This window comes from Rhinopithecus bieti, unplaced genomic scaffold, assembly GCF_001698545.2.
Source record: "Rhinopithecus bieti isolate Rb0 unplaced genomic scaffold, ASM169854v2 scaffold_55715, whole genome shotgun sequence".
In the NCBI taxonomy this organism is placed as follows: domain Eukaryota; kingdom Metazoa; phylum Chordata; class Mammalia; order Primates; family Cercopithecidae; genus Rhinopithecus; species Rhinopithecus bieti.
Genome location: NW_016822769.1, coordinates 549,332 through 562,385, shown reverse-complemented (window position 1 = coordinate 562,385; position 13,054 = coordinate 549,332). Strand labels below are relative to the sequence as shown.

Below are 13,054 nucleotides of genomic sequence, written 5' to 3'. Positions count from 1 at the left end.
TTTTTTTGTGACGGAGTCTCACTCTGTCGCCCAGGCTGGAGTGCAGTGGCCGGATCTCAGCTCACTGCAAGCTCCGCCTCCTGGGTTCACGCCATTCTCCTGCCTCAGCCTCCCGAGTAGCTGGGACTACAGGCACCCGCCACCTCGCCCGGCTAGTTTTTTGTATTTTTTTTTAGTAGAGACGGGGTTTCACCATGTTAGCCAGGATGGTCTCGATCTCCTGACCTCGTGATCCACCCGTCTCGACCTCCCAAAGTGCTGGGATTACAGGCTTGAGCCACCGCGCCCAGCCAGACAGAGCTCATTCTATATTGACCTGACAAGGTCTCAGAGACTAGTACTGTTGCAGCTAATGAGTCAAGTGGACACTCATGCTGGCTGAGTTCCCAAGACTATTCTTACATTAGGGCAAATGGCATGAGGACAATGCATTCAATGTATCAGGCACAAAGAGGTTTTTCTTCCTAATTGACCATGTGTGTCCTCTTTTCTTTGAATAATAGAAGGAAAATCTCCCAACCATGACTTCTGGAATTCCTTCCTTTCCCTCTCCTAGTACCCAAGGTTATGAGCGTAGGCAAGGCTTTTGTTCCAAAGCTGTCATCTCCTTTTATCAATTTCCCCTTTTCATTCCTTTTAGGTCTCCAAGCCTCAGAGCAGAAGGTTGTGACTAGTGAGCCTTTCTGATTTGTTTACTCATTCAGGCACACACAGTGAACAGCTGGGAGTCCAGCCAGTTTTGTTATACTGTTGCTTGTCTCAGTGATTCCCAAGTGAGTCAGTGAGACCTTAGGTCTAACTCTGACCATCCTTTTGGTTAGTGGTTTGGGTAGGCTGTAGACTGGGAGGCTTTTGGAACTCTTACATAGTAGCTTTTGAACCCTTACCCTTTTGTTCTGCAGGACAGAATGAAAGTCTGCTTGGGAACTCCTGAAAAGACTCCCATCTTCAAACAAACACTATATTTAATTCCAAGCTAGGACAATTTCTTTCTTTCCTTTTCCTATTGAAGAGTAGTCTGTTTGTGAGATCTTCATTTCCATACCCTGATTTCTCCATAGCCCTGTTTCAATTAGCTTTTATTTCCATTGATTTGTCAGATCTGTTTACCAGAAGTACATTCTTAGATAGAGAACCTCCTTCATGCCAAAACCTTGTGTCCTCTTTTGACTTAACTTTATGTGATAATATTCCTGACAACTCCTTCCTTCTCAGAACTCAATCTTTTCTTGAGTGGAACTCAACTGATGCTTATTGGATTTGACTATATTTTTCACAGTGTAGCGTCCAGGCTAACTCTTACCTTTCAGCTGATTCATCTTTGTTTCTTGCATTGAACTACACATTCCTCACATTCTCTAATCAGAGTATTCTCTGAAGGCTCTACATGCATTACATCTTGTTTGTATTTAGACCTTGTGGTCCAGGGGAGTGGATATGTCCAAGAGGTTAAAGGTATGCAAAGAATGGATAATGGTGCCAAGTGGACTCTTTCTGCCATTGAGTGTCATATGGCAGTCATCATAAGAATCAATTACACGGCTTTCAACTAGTCAGTAGTCCAGTTTTTCAGTTGTGCAGTACCTTAAGCCAGAGTTTCTAGACTTTAGAGAGCTCAGAATCACTAAGGATAGCGGTTTAAAATAGATTTCTGGAACCCCTCCAAATCTGTGATTTAAACTGTCTTGAAGTTGGGCCCCGGAAATTGCATTTTTTTTTTTTTTTTTTTTGAGGCGGAGTCTCGCTTTGTTGCCCGGGCTGGAGTGCAGTGGCCGGATCTCAGCTCACTGCAAGCTCCGCTTCCCGGATTTTCGCCATTCTCCTGCCTCAGCCTCCCGAGTAGCTGGGACTACAGGCGCCCGCCACCTCGCCCGGCTAGTTTTGTATTTTTTTTAGTAGAGACGAGGTTTCACCGTGTCAGCCAGGATGGTCTCGATCTCCTGACGTCGTGATCCGCCCGTCTCGGCCTCCCAAAGTGCTGGGATTACAGGCTTGAGCCACCGCGCCCGGCCAGGAATCTGCATTTTTGAAAAGCACCCAAGTGTTTCTGATGGATTTGGTTCAGGAATCATTCCAGGAGGAAACAATGTCATAACGACCTTTCCTTTAGTAATAGGCTCCATCCCTAGAGATTTAGAACTAAGAGTAATTTGCAAAATGTAGTATAAGTTGCCACAATATAATTACCTGTGAAGTAAAAACACTACTCATCATCTTATGTTTGTTCATCCTCACCTTGGGAGCAAGTACGTTTGTTACCATTCTTTACAGAAAAGATCCAAAAGAAGCAGGGATACCAGCTTTCGTGATCAGTGTATTTTCACCTTCATAGGAGTTTCGGAATCATCTGTAAGAGGCCTGGAATCCAGAGGCACCCAAGGGAATTAGCAACAAGAAATACATAGTAAGTAGGTTAGTTAATGAGGCTATGGTGTTAGTGTTGTTTTACATTGTTTAAGATACTCTACTATGCCTACATTTTGGGGAAAATGTGTATCTTGTGACATTTGTACTTGGTTTGGTTTGATTTCATACCCTGCCTGCTATCCACAAGCTTGCTTTATATTCTTTCTGGGGTGAAAGCCCCTCAGAATCATGTGAATAACTGCCAGGCCACAAAGCTGACTTCTCCATCTTGGCATCACAGGGTGGGAAAGACTAGCTTATTTCTTTTCTTTTTCTTTTCTTTCTTTTTTTTTTTTTTTTTTTTGAGACAGAGTCTCACTTGGTTGTTCAGGCTGGAGTGCAGTGGCACGATCTCGGCTCACTGCAGCCTCCACCTCCTAAGTCCAAGGGATTCTCCTGCCTCAGCCTCCCGAGTACCTGGGACTACAGACGTGCACCACCACGCCCAGCTAATTTTTCTATTTTTAGTAGAGGTGGGGTTTCACCATGTTGGCCAGGATGGTCTCGATCTCTTGACTTCGTGATCCTCTTGCCTCGGCCTCCGAAAGTGCTGGGATTACAGGCGTGAGCCACTACACCCGGCCCCAAGACTAGTTTATTTCTAGCTGCAGGAACTAGTTCTCTTGTTTAGGCCATTTAGTCTAATGAGTAAAAAGAATTCAGAAAAAACAGGCTTGTTTCCATACAGCAACTTCTTTGGGAGGTAAAGAAAAAGAATCTTACTGTGGTTCACATCTGCTTTGGGAGTTAACACCTCCTTGCACTGTGTCTCATTGATGGTTGTCACTTTCTGTTGTTACGAGAGAGCTTGGGTCCCATGTGAGGTCACTAGTATTATAATGTAGAAGTGGTTTTTAGTTCAGAGGAGCAGCTTGTCAACAGCTTGTATTTTTAAATGTTGTACTGGGAGGAAGTATACTGTATTCATAGAGTATGTGCTTCTTTATTAGTGATCTTAATGCACCTATGAGCAGTTCGACATACCCTAATTATTTCTAGTGCTATGGATTCCATTTGCAGCTAAGTGACAATGTGGATAGTTGGGACGCAAAACTGTGATTAAGAAGCTATTAGTTGGCCCGGCACGGTGGCTCACGCCTGTAATCCCAGCACTTTGGGAGGCCGAGGCAAGTAGATCACCTGAGGTCAGGGGTTCGAGACCAGCCTGGACAACATGGTGAAACCCCCTCTCTACTTAAAAAAAAAAAAAAGCCAGGTGTGGTGGCACATGCCTGTAGTCCCAGCTACTTGAGACGCTGAGACAGGAGAATTACCTGAACCTGGGAGGTGGAGGCTGCAGTGAGCCAAGATCACACCACTGCACTCCATCCTGGGTAAGACAAGAGCAAAACTCCATCTCAAAAAAAATAAAAATAAAAATAAAAGCTATTAGATACAGTCAGGATGACTGGATTTCAGCTTTTGTGTGGCTAGACTCAGAGTGTAGGGGGGCTTTCAGAGTGCTTGTTAAATGCTCTAGATTAAATCAGGAAGAGGGAAAGCTAGCAGAAATTGTTTAATCAGAATAGTTTGGTTGAACTCACACAAGCTTATCTTTTTAGATGTTGTGAAATTCTTTGCAACTCTATAATTCCAGATTGTTCAGATGTATTTCCAATGCCAGAGATAGTGTTGTGGCTACCTCCATAGCAAGCCTGAAAGTACCCCAGGGCTGGCCTCTTTATGGTACTTGCAAGTAGAGGATAAAATATGTATCTTTTTGTATCTTGGATACTGGTGACCCTTGGCAACAATCTCCATCTCTCTTGAGGGAGTCAGGATGCCAAGCAAATTTTGAGGAACAGGTAATAGAATGATGATATGAATCAAAACAGGGGCCAAGAATCCCAAGTTTACTTCTTCCTTCCATTCTCCAGAACTGAGGATTGCAGTTTCCACATCTCTTTTTTTCAGTTTTAACAGCGTCTCCTTTTTCATAATCATACGATGGGAATTCACGTGTATCAAAGAGATTACTTGGACAGTACCACCTCCAAGAGAGGTCATGGTAGATGGCCTTACTGTTGAAAATGTGGTCCATGGATCAGCAGAAGCAGCAGCAGCATTACCTGGGAGTTTGTTAGATTTTCATAATCTCAGGCCCCACTCTAGACCTACTGAATCAGAATCTGTATTTTAACAAGATCCTCAGGTGATTTGCATGCATGTTCAAGTTTGAGGAGCATTGGTAGAGGGAACTGTGGCTATTTATTTTATTGGTCATGTGTGCACTAATTTCCTGACCTCTCTGAATTATTAAAATGACTGTGAACTTACTAGAACTACTACATATTGGTGTGAGGGAGGTGTTTATACGTGAAGGTGGTTGACTTCCATGCAGAAACCATGTAACACCCAGCCTAAACAGTTTCTGATGAGGTTGTCTTTAACCTAGGAAACTGAAAGATAATGTTGTCGTGTTTTTGATGTTTGACTACTGTCCTGCTCAAGTTTATAAACATGTCCAGGAGATGGGGAGCAATTTACTACTCTTCATTTGCAAAACAAGCATCTTTACTATAAGTAGCAAATAGTCTATTTTAAAGCCCAAAAGATAATTTTTAAATGAGGATTTGTTTTGCATGAAGTTTGTAGATGTTGGAAAAAGGTGACTTTGTCTAATTATTCTAATATATGAAGTTTAAAGGAATCAAGAGAATGTAAAAAATGGAGGCAGTAAAACATAGAGTCTTCTTTAAGTCACAACTGTGACAGGGTCTCTTTGAGAGGCATCAGAAGTGTCAAATGACCATTGGTGAGGAAATGGTACATTTACAGTTCTGGTTCATAGTTTTCTAAGTCTGTGGATAAAGAAAGACCCAAGACTCTGACAGAAGCTAACTCATAGATTGCTTTTCTGCTTGTGTCTCTCTCTCTTTTTTTTTTTTTTTTTTTTTTTTTTTGAGACAGAGTCTTGCTTTGTTGCCAGGCTGGAGTGCAGTGGCGTGATCTTGAGTTCAAGTGATTCTCCTGCCTCAGTCTCCCAAGTAGCTGGGACTACAAGCGCGCACCACCACACCCACCTAACTTTTGTATTTTTAGTACAGAGTTTCACTATGTTAGCTAGGATGGTTTCGATCTCTTGACCTCGTGATCCGCCCGTCTTGGCCTCCCAAAGTGCTAGGATTACAGGTGTGAGCCACCGCACCTGGCCTTGTGTCTCTTTTTGTAGAGAATATGCTTCCTGTTCAGTGAAGAGTCAGGTGACAGACAGTAACATAATCATTGAAGCTTGGACTTTTTATTTCATTTTTTTGTTTGTTTGGTTTTGTTTTTTGTCACTCTGACCTTTCGGGAGCATGGCATTGTTTTCTGGCTGCTTTAGGCATTTGGCTCTTGCTGATGCACATAATACAGGGTCACACCAGGTTCATGCTGCTGCAGGTCCTTTCTCCTAGACTTTAAGAAGATGACATTTTATGTTAGGATGCAGTACACATATCATTCAAAGGCCGTTCTGCAGGTCCTGAAGCACAAAGACTTGCTGACTTTGCCATGATTGCATGCACATTTTTGAAAAGTCAGATGCATGTATAAAACAGTTTGTCAGGCTGGTATTGGAGGAAAACAAGAACAAGTTGAAATCAGTTGTTTGGGAAGAATATTTTGGCATGGTTTCTCTGAAGTTGAGTAAACCTAATTTGTCCTGTGTACCCATCTGGGCATACAGTAGCAGTCCTTATGCCTACAGGAGTTTGCGCACATTAGACTAGTTACTAGTCTGAATCTCCAAGACACAGATAGACGGCTCTGTGTGTGTATGTATTTGTGTTTATACACGGTAACATGTTATTCTGTATACAGTATTAAAGGCAGAGCCCTCCCCTGAGATACATTGCTTTCTTCAGAGAGCTTCCCTATAGTCTGCTCTGATAGCACCTTCTACTCCTTTTAAGGTTAGTACAGGAGCCCCTCTTCTTGTCTGTTTGACCTGGACACTTTCATAGCCATGTCATTCTAAGGGTTCAAGTCTGACCCAGATAAGCCTTATGGCCCAGGCTGCTTGTCTGAAGTCTCCCAAGAGCAGAGTTTTGCAGAGGCAAAGTGAGGCTTTGCTAAAGGCACTTCAGAATTTTTCTACAAAGTTTGCTGTTCCTACAGGTGAGGGTAGCTGTTCTTTTTCTCCCCTTAGGTTTACTTTACTCTCACTTATCAACTGTGGCAAAGTGGATTTAACCATCAGAAGTATTCTTTATTTCAGAGAACAAAGTGGTTTTATTGAACTTCTTGTTGTCTCACTAGCTTTTGTGAAGAAAAAAAATCCTGTATGTTCCGTACTAAAATGATAGCATTATAATTTTGCATCATTACCTTATTTGATTAACTGTTATCAGTCAGTCTACAAATAAACTCTTCTAGACATCCATTCTCTATTTTGTCTGTTGATTCACTATCATGCTTTTTGTACTTTCCAAAGCAGACCCTACATTTTTTGTATGAAGCATCAGTAAGGATGAGATATGGCAAGGGTCACTCACCATCATCCCTGCTTCTCACTGCCTCCTTTCTTGCTCCTGATATTTTTCAGTGAGTAGTTCCCCTGTGTGACAGCTGGAATACAGAGTGGTGACTGTCTGCACATTGACCTTAAGAACACATGTGTGGTGTATGAAATGGGCTGGCCAAGGACTGCCCTCCTGCAAGTTCCCTTCTACAAAATTTAAAGATACACACTACTAGGCCAGGTGTGGTGTAATCCCAGCACTTTGGGAGGCTGAGGCGGGTGGATCGCTTGAGGTCAGGAGTAAAAGACCAGCCTGGCCAACACAGTGAAACCGTGTCTCTACTAAAAATACAAAAATTAGCTGGGTGTGGTGGCTCATGCCTGTAGTCCCAGCTACCCAGGAGGCTGAGGCAGGAGAATTGCTTGAACCCAGGAGGCGGAAGTTACAGTGAACCAAGATCATACCATTGTACTCCAGCCTGGGCAACAGAGCAAGACTCTGTCTAAAAATAACAAAAAAACAAAAAAACACTGTACTAGATTGATCCTTCAGTAATACACTGGAGCATTTGTTTCAGGTTGTTAAATGAGTGGGCTTATGTTACTACAATTGCTTTAGTGTTTATATAGCAAAGGTGCGGCATTGTGATTAAATGGATCACCCTGAGCTGGAATGATGGACATAATTTAATTTACTCTTTTTCTTTTTTTTGTGATGGAGTTTCACTCATGTTGCCCAGGCTGGAGTGCAATGGCATGATCTTGGCTCATTGCAACCTCTGCCTCCCAGCTTCAAGCGATTCTCCTGCCTCAGCCTCCTGAGTAGTGGGGATTTCAGGCATTTACCACCAGGCCTGGCTAATTTTGTACTTTTGGGAGAGACAGGCTTTCTCCATGTTGGTCAGGCTGGTCTCAATCTCCTGACCTCAGGTGATACGCCCACCTCGGCCTCCCAAAGTGTTGGGATTATAGGCCCACCCTATAATCACCCTCACCACCGGGTGAGCCACCGCACCCAGCCAATTTACTCTTATGTAGTAAGAGTAAGTCAGCCTTCCTGGAGTCTGTTTAGGATGGAAGTGGGCTTTCAAGGCCAGGCTATATCCAGTCAGGTGTCCCTCTGAGTGCAGCATACAGTTGGAAGGACTAGAGCAAGAAAGGAGAGAAGGTATAGGAGCAGTTCCTTTATCTCAGTGGGTTTCCACTTGGCCATGCCAGGAGGGAATAAAGTAATTGAACTCTGGGAAAGCTACAGAATCTTGCTGCAGGGGGTACATTTGAGGAGAAGCCTGAAAATTAAATGAAGGTAAGAAAATGCAAGAAAGAAGAAGAGGCACAGGTGAATCAGAGCTCCTTCAGCAACATCTGACAGGGGCTTCCTTTTGGGCATGAAGCTCAGGGTTCATTTTTAAAGTCATGCTAAACAAAAACTGTGAATTCAAGCCAGGCGAGTTGGCTCACACCTGTAATCCCATTACTTTGGGAGGCCAAGGTGGGAGGATCGCTGTAACCCAGGAGTTTGAGACCATCCTGGGCAACATAGTGAGACCTTAGCTCTACAAAAATTTTTTTAAAAATTAGTCAAGTGTCGTGGTGCATGTCTGTGGTCCCAGCTACTCAGGAGACTGGGGCAGGAGGATCTCTTGAGCCCAGGAGGTTGAGGGTGCAGTGAGCCATGATTGTACCACTGCACTCCAGCCTGGGCAGCAGAGCAAGACTCTGACTCAAAGCAAAAAAAAAAAAAAAAAAAAAAAAAAGAAAGTATGAATCCCCTGGAGGTGCTCGTTAGATGAATGGAGTCTAAGTCCTGTCTCTTAGAGATTCTGATGAGGTCTCAGATGGACTCGTGGAATCTGTATGTTTTCAAATGCTCTAGATGAGTCTTATGCTTGGGTAATTTTGAGAAATACTCTGCTGCTGGATTATATTAATCTTGTTGGGTGGGACTGTATGTTGGCTGGCTCCCTAGGGGTCCAGTGAGTAATGCACAGTGAATCACTGGATCATGGTAATGTTATATCTATGGATATAATAATTCAGTCAGAGCTTTCTAGAGAGGCCATTTCAATGTGTTCCTCAATGAATTTTCTTAAAACTGTTTATCAGCACAATTGAAATTTGTTGGATGAACTTGGTCTGATTAAAGAGATGAAAAATGGCTTTTGAACTCATTGCCCCTTTATCTCCCAAAGTGTCTTTCAGAATATTGATATGCATATATCAGTAACTCAGAGTGAATATTAGCTGCAAAATAAAACACGAATCATAGGCTTTGGGTTTACATTATGACACAAAACTTTTAAGTATGTGTGACCTAAAATAATTTGTGCTACAATCAAAAGAAAATGTTAAATAAAATGGAAAATAAAACTCTTAGATGTCTGTACTGGTGATGAATAAGTTGATCATGGTAGGAGCTTGATAAATACTAGAGGAATTCCAACACACTGTTAAGTGCAAGTTTGGTGGCTCATTAAAACGTTTATGTCCTAGTTAGGACTAATGGGTTATAGGTGTCTGAGAAGAACTTGAGCTAGCCTTAGCAGAAAGAGGGGTTTATTATAAGGATGTAGAGGTTGCCAGACCTAAGAATGGGAGCAGCTGGGCCTCAGAGGGAGACTGGAATTAGGGAACAAATGGAAAGCCGGCCTGGACCTAGGAGGTGCCCATGCTCCCTCTCCCTCTGCTTTTGTTTGCATATCTGCTTCTTATCTATATACAGACAAGATTTCTTTGCTCCACAGTCTACTTGGTAGAAAAATGACCAAGCTGCAGTACCTGAGTAACTCATGAAGACACTGCCTTGATTTGTTCTCATGGTTCCAATTCCAAACTCCCAGGAGAAGGAATCTGGCTGGCCTGGCTTGGGTCAGTGTGTATCTTGGGTTCATGGTAAGCACATATGCCAGAGTCCATATGTTTCTGGGGATATGGAATGCAATGTGGAAGTATGGTCTTTGAGAAAGAGGGTTCTTGCAAGCTGATTCACTCACCCCAAAATGCAACTATTATGATACATAATGGTGAAGACTTTTATGATTATTTTTTTCAGTGGGGCTGGGTTGTATTGCTCCATTAAGATATTAGCATGGTTGCAGTGTTTTGTCAACAGAGTATTGTCTCTCATCCATGCTTTTGCATAATCTAATAGATGTAGTCATTTCTACCCTTCTTCACCTGACTAGCCTCAGTCATGTTCAAGTTTCAGATTAAATAACTTCAGGAGAAGTGCTCATCGGTCAGTCAGTGTTCCTTGTTTCTTCCTGCCCTTCCCTTTCCCTACCCTGATAAGATCAAGTTTCTTTTTGTTCTGAAGGAAGGAATGGAAGAGAGTTTAGAAAATATGTACATTCCTAAAATACTCCCTATCTAATGTATACAAGTTTCTGTGTTAATTTTTGTGAGTAATAAAAAGGGAGTAATGGCCGGGTACAGTGGCTCACACCTGTAATCCCAGCACTTTGGAAGGCTGAGGTGGGTGGATCACGAGGTTAAGAGATCGAGACCATCCTGACTAACATGGTGAAACCCTGTCTCTACTAAAAATACAAAAATTAGCTGGGAGTGGTGGTGCACGCCTGTAGTCCCAGCTACTCGGAAAGCTGAGGCAGGAGATTCACTGGAACCCGGGAGGTGGAGGTTGCAGTGAGCCGAGATTGTGCCACAGAACTCCAGCCTGGCGACAGAGTGAGACTGTCTCAAAAAAAAAAAAAAAAAAAAAAAAAAAAGAGTAAGACAGAGGATAGAATAAATACACAATTACTATAATGCAAAGTAAAATAAAAGTTTTAGAGGACGTTATAGGGAGAGAAACATTAGGCCTTGAAATTTAGATTATGTTTCTAGAGACTGATGTGGGGAGAGGAGGGAGAGGATTCTAGGTGCAGAAGTCAGAAAGAAATAGGAGCATGCTTGTAGCAAAATTCTAGATGAGCAAAACCCATTTCACTAGAACAGAGGGCAAGGGTGCAGTAGGAGATGAATCTAGAAAGGATCACTTAGCTCATATCCTATGATGAACAGAGTGAGGAAATTACACTTAATTCCTTTGGCAATGGGTTGATGAATTTTGTGCAGAATACATCATTAGAATGTAAGCTTCATGAGCTAAGATGACAACAACAACTATGTGTCTTTTTCTCTGAAACTTTAGAGTCTAGCACAGTGTCTGGCATAGAGAGTGTGTGCTTAAGAAATATTTGTGACTTCGTGAATCACAGCTGTATCTTAGCAACGTTAATTTGGCAGCACCAAATAGAATGAGTTATAGGGGAAGACTGGGAGCTGTGAGACCAATTTGGAGGTGAATATGGTAGCTTGGCTGAGAATTAATGAAGACCTTTGAGCTAGAACAGAAAGGATGGAGGCTGACTTGTAGAACATTGTGGAAATGGAATCTGAAGGACCAGACATACAGGAGAGGGAAGAGACCCTTTGAATCAAGGGACTAGATTCCCAAAAGAGACTGATGACCAAAAGAAAAATACCTACACGTTACTGTTTTATGAGAGAAAAATATGAAGCAGTTTATTTCCCTTGCTTTTAAATTAAAAAATGGGAATATTAAACTTAAATACTTCAAAGTCTGCTTCTCTTACATCCTGTGTCATCATACAGTGAGATGCTGTGTTTATATTTCATGTAGGATGTCAGGTCTCAGCTCTATCCTAACATTCATATATAGGCACTATGTATTTTTCCTTCCTCTCTTGACTGAGGGGAAACAGGCAGAGAGGAGAGTAGAGGCTCAGCAGCACACAATTCTAGAGAAAAAGCAAAACCTACCAGTTAAAAAAAAATTCCCATGGGTGGAGGAAAATTAAGTGTTAGCACTGGCCTAAAGTTTGTTTTCGCAATAAAAAAAAGTTTGTGGAAAACAGATGAGTAATGAACCAGACACCATGTATATAAGGGTATTTCTTACACACCTCCTTCAAGGGTATTTCTTATATACCTCCTTCTGGAACTTAGCACTGTAAGATTCATTCAGTTACTGATTCCCATTTTTCCCCCATCACAAAATCTTGTTCACATTAATGTGCTGTGATTTATCTTCTTCCAAAGTCTCCTGTGCTTAGAAAAGAAGAGCTAAAATTAGTCAGGAAAGCATTCATTAAGGACTGGATCATGGGCATTCCACTAAGCACTGGTGATAAGGAGACTTCTAAGTTATGCTTTCTGTTCTTAAGGAATTTATTAACCTGATTGAAGAAACAGGGTATATATATGTGTGTGTGTGCGTGCTTATATATCTATATCCAGCTATATATGTAAAATGTAAATAATATCATAAACATATGCCAAGTGCTAAATAAGCTTGATTTCATAATATTTGTTTCACAAAGAGGTTAAAAACCACCAGTCAAGTATACCGTACCACCAGTCAGGTATACTGTACCACTTAGGTGGATTTAACATTTTCTTCTCCTGAAAAAAATACTTCAGTATTTCCCAAAGATTTCATTGAGAGAGAAAATTGTGTTTGACAAATTAAATAGAATACCATTATTAATAGCTTACAGTTGCTATAAATTGATCTCAAATGCTTGGTGCTTGAATAATGGAACAGGTTCTGTGATTTATAGTGTAAGTTCATTGCTAGGTGTTTCCATAGTTACAGTGCTCTTTGTGCAGGGTCCCCAAGCTGGTTGTGTTAGGTTGTCTCAAATTGCCCATTTTCTCAGATTATGTATTTGCAGGCTTTCGTAATGGAAAGAATTTAGTTGTCATGGTAAGGATTCATAGTAGTCTTTTAAAAAATTCAAAACATGGGATGTAGAGTGATTAAAATACAGCACTTTCTTTGGAAATAAGTACTATAAGACTTAATTTTAAAATGCACATTGTCAGAAGAAAATTGCAGTTATTCACCCAGACACAGTGGCTCATGCCTATAATCCCAGCACTTTGGGAGGGTGAGGTGGGTGGATCACCTGAGGTCAGGAATTTGAGACCAGCCTGGCCAACATGGTGAAACCCCGTCTCTACTAAAAATATAAAAATTAGCTGGGCATGGTGGTAGGCACCTATAATCCCAGCTACTCAAAAGGCTGGAGAATCACTTGGGCCCAGGAGGTAGAGGTTGTAGTGAGCCGAGATTGCTCCATTGCTCTTCTCCAGCCTGGACGACAAGAATGAAATTCTATCTCAAAAAAAAAAAAAAAAAAAAAAAAAAAAAAAAAAAAAAAAAAACATTTTTTTTTG

At 41.7% G+C, this 13,054-nt stretch overlaps 1 protein-coding gene across 4 annotated transcripts in view; it reads left to right on the top strand.

Annotated features, from left to right (window-relative positions):
* The window catches only part of FRMD5 (FERM domain containing 5), a 348,152-nt gene that overhangs the window by 99,302 nt on the left and 235,796 nt on the right, over positions 1 to 13,054 (top strand). The window lies entirely within an intron of this gene.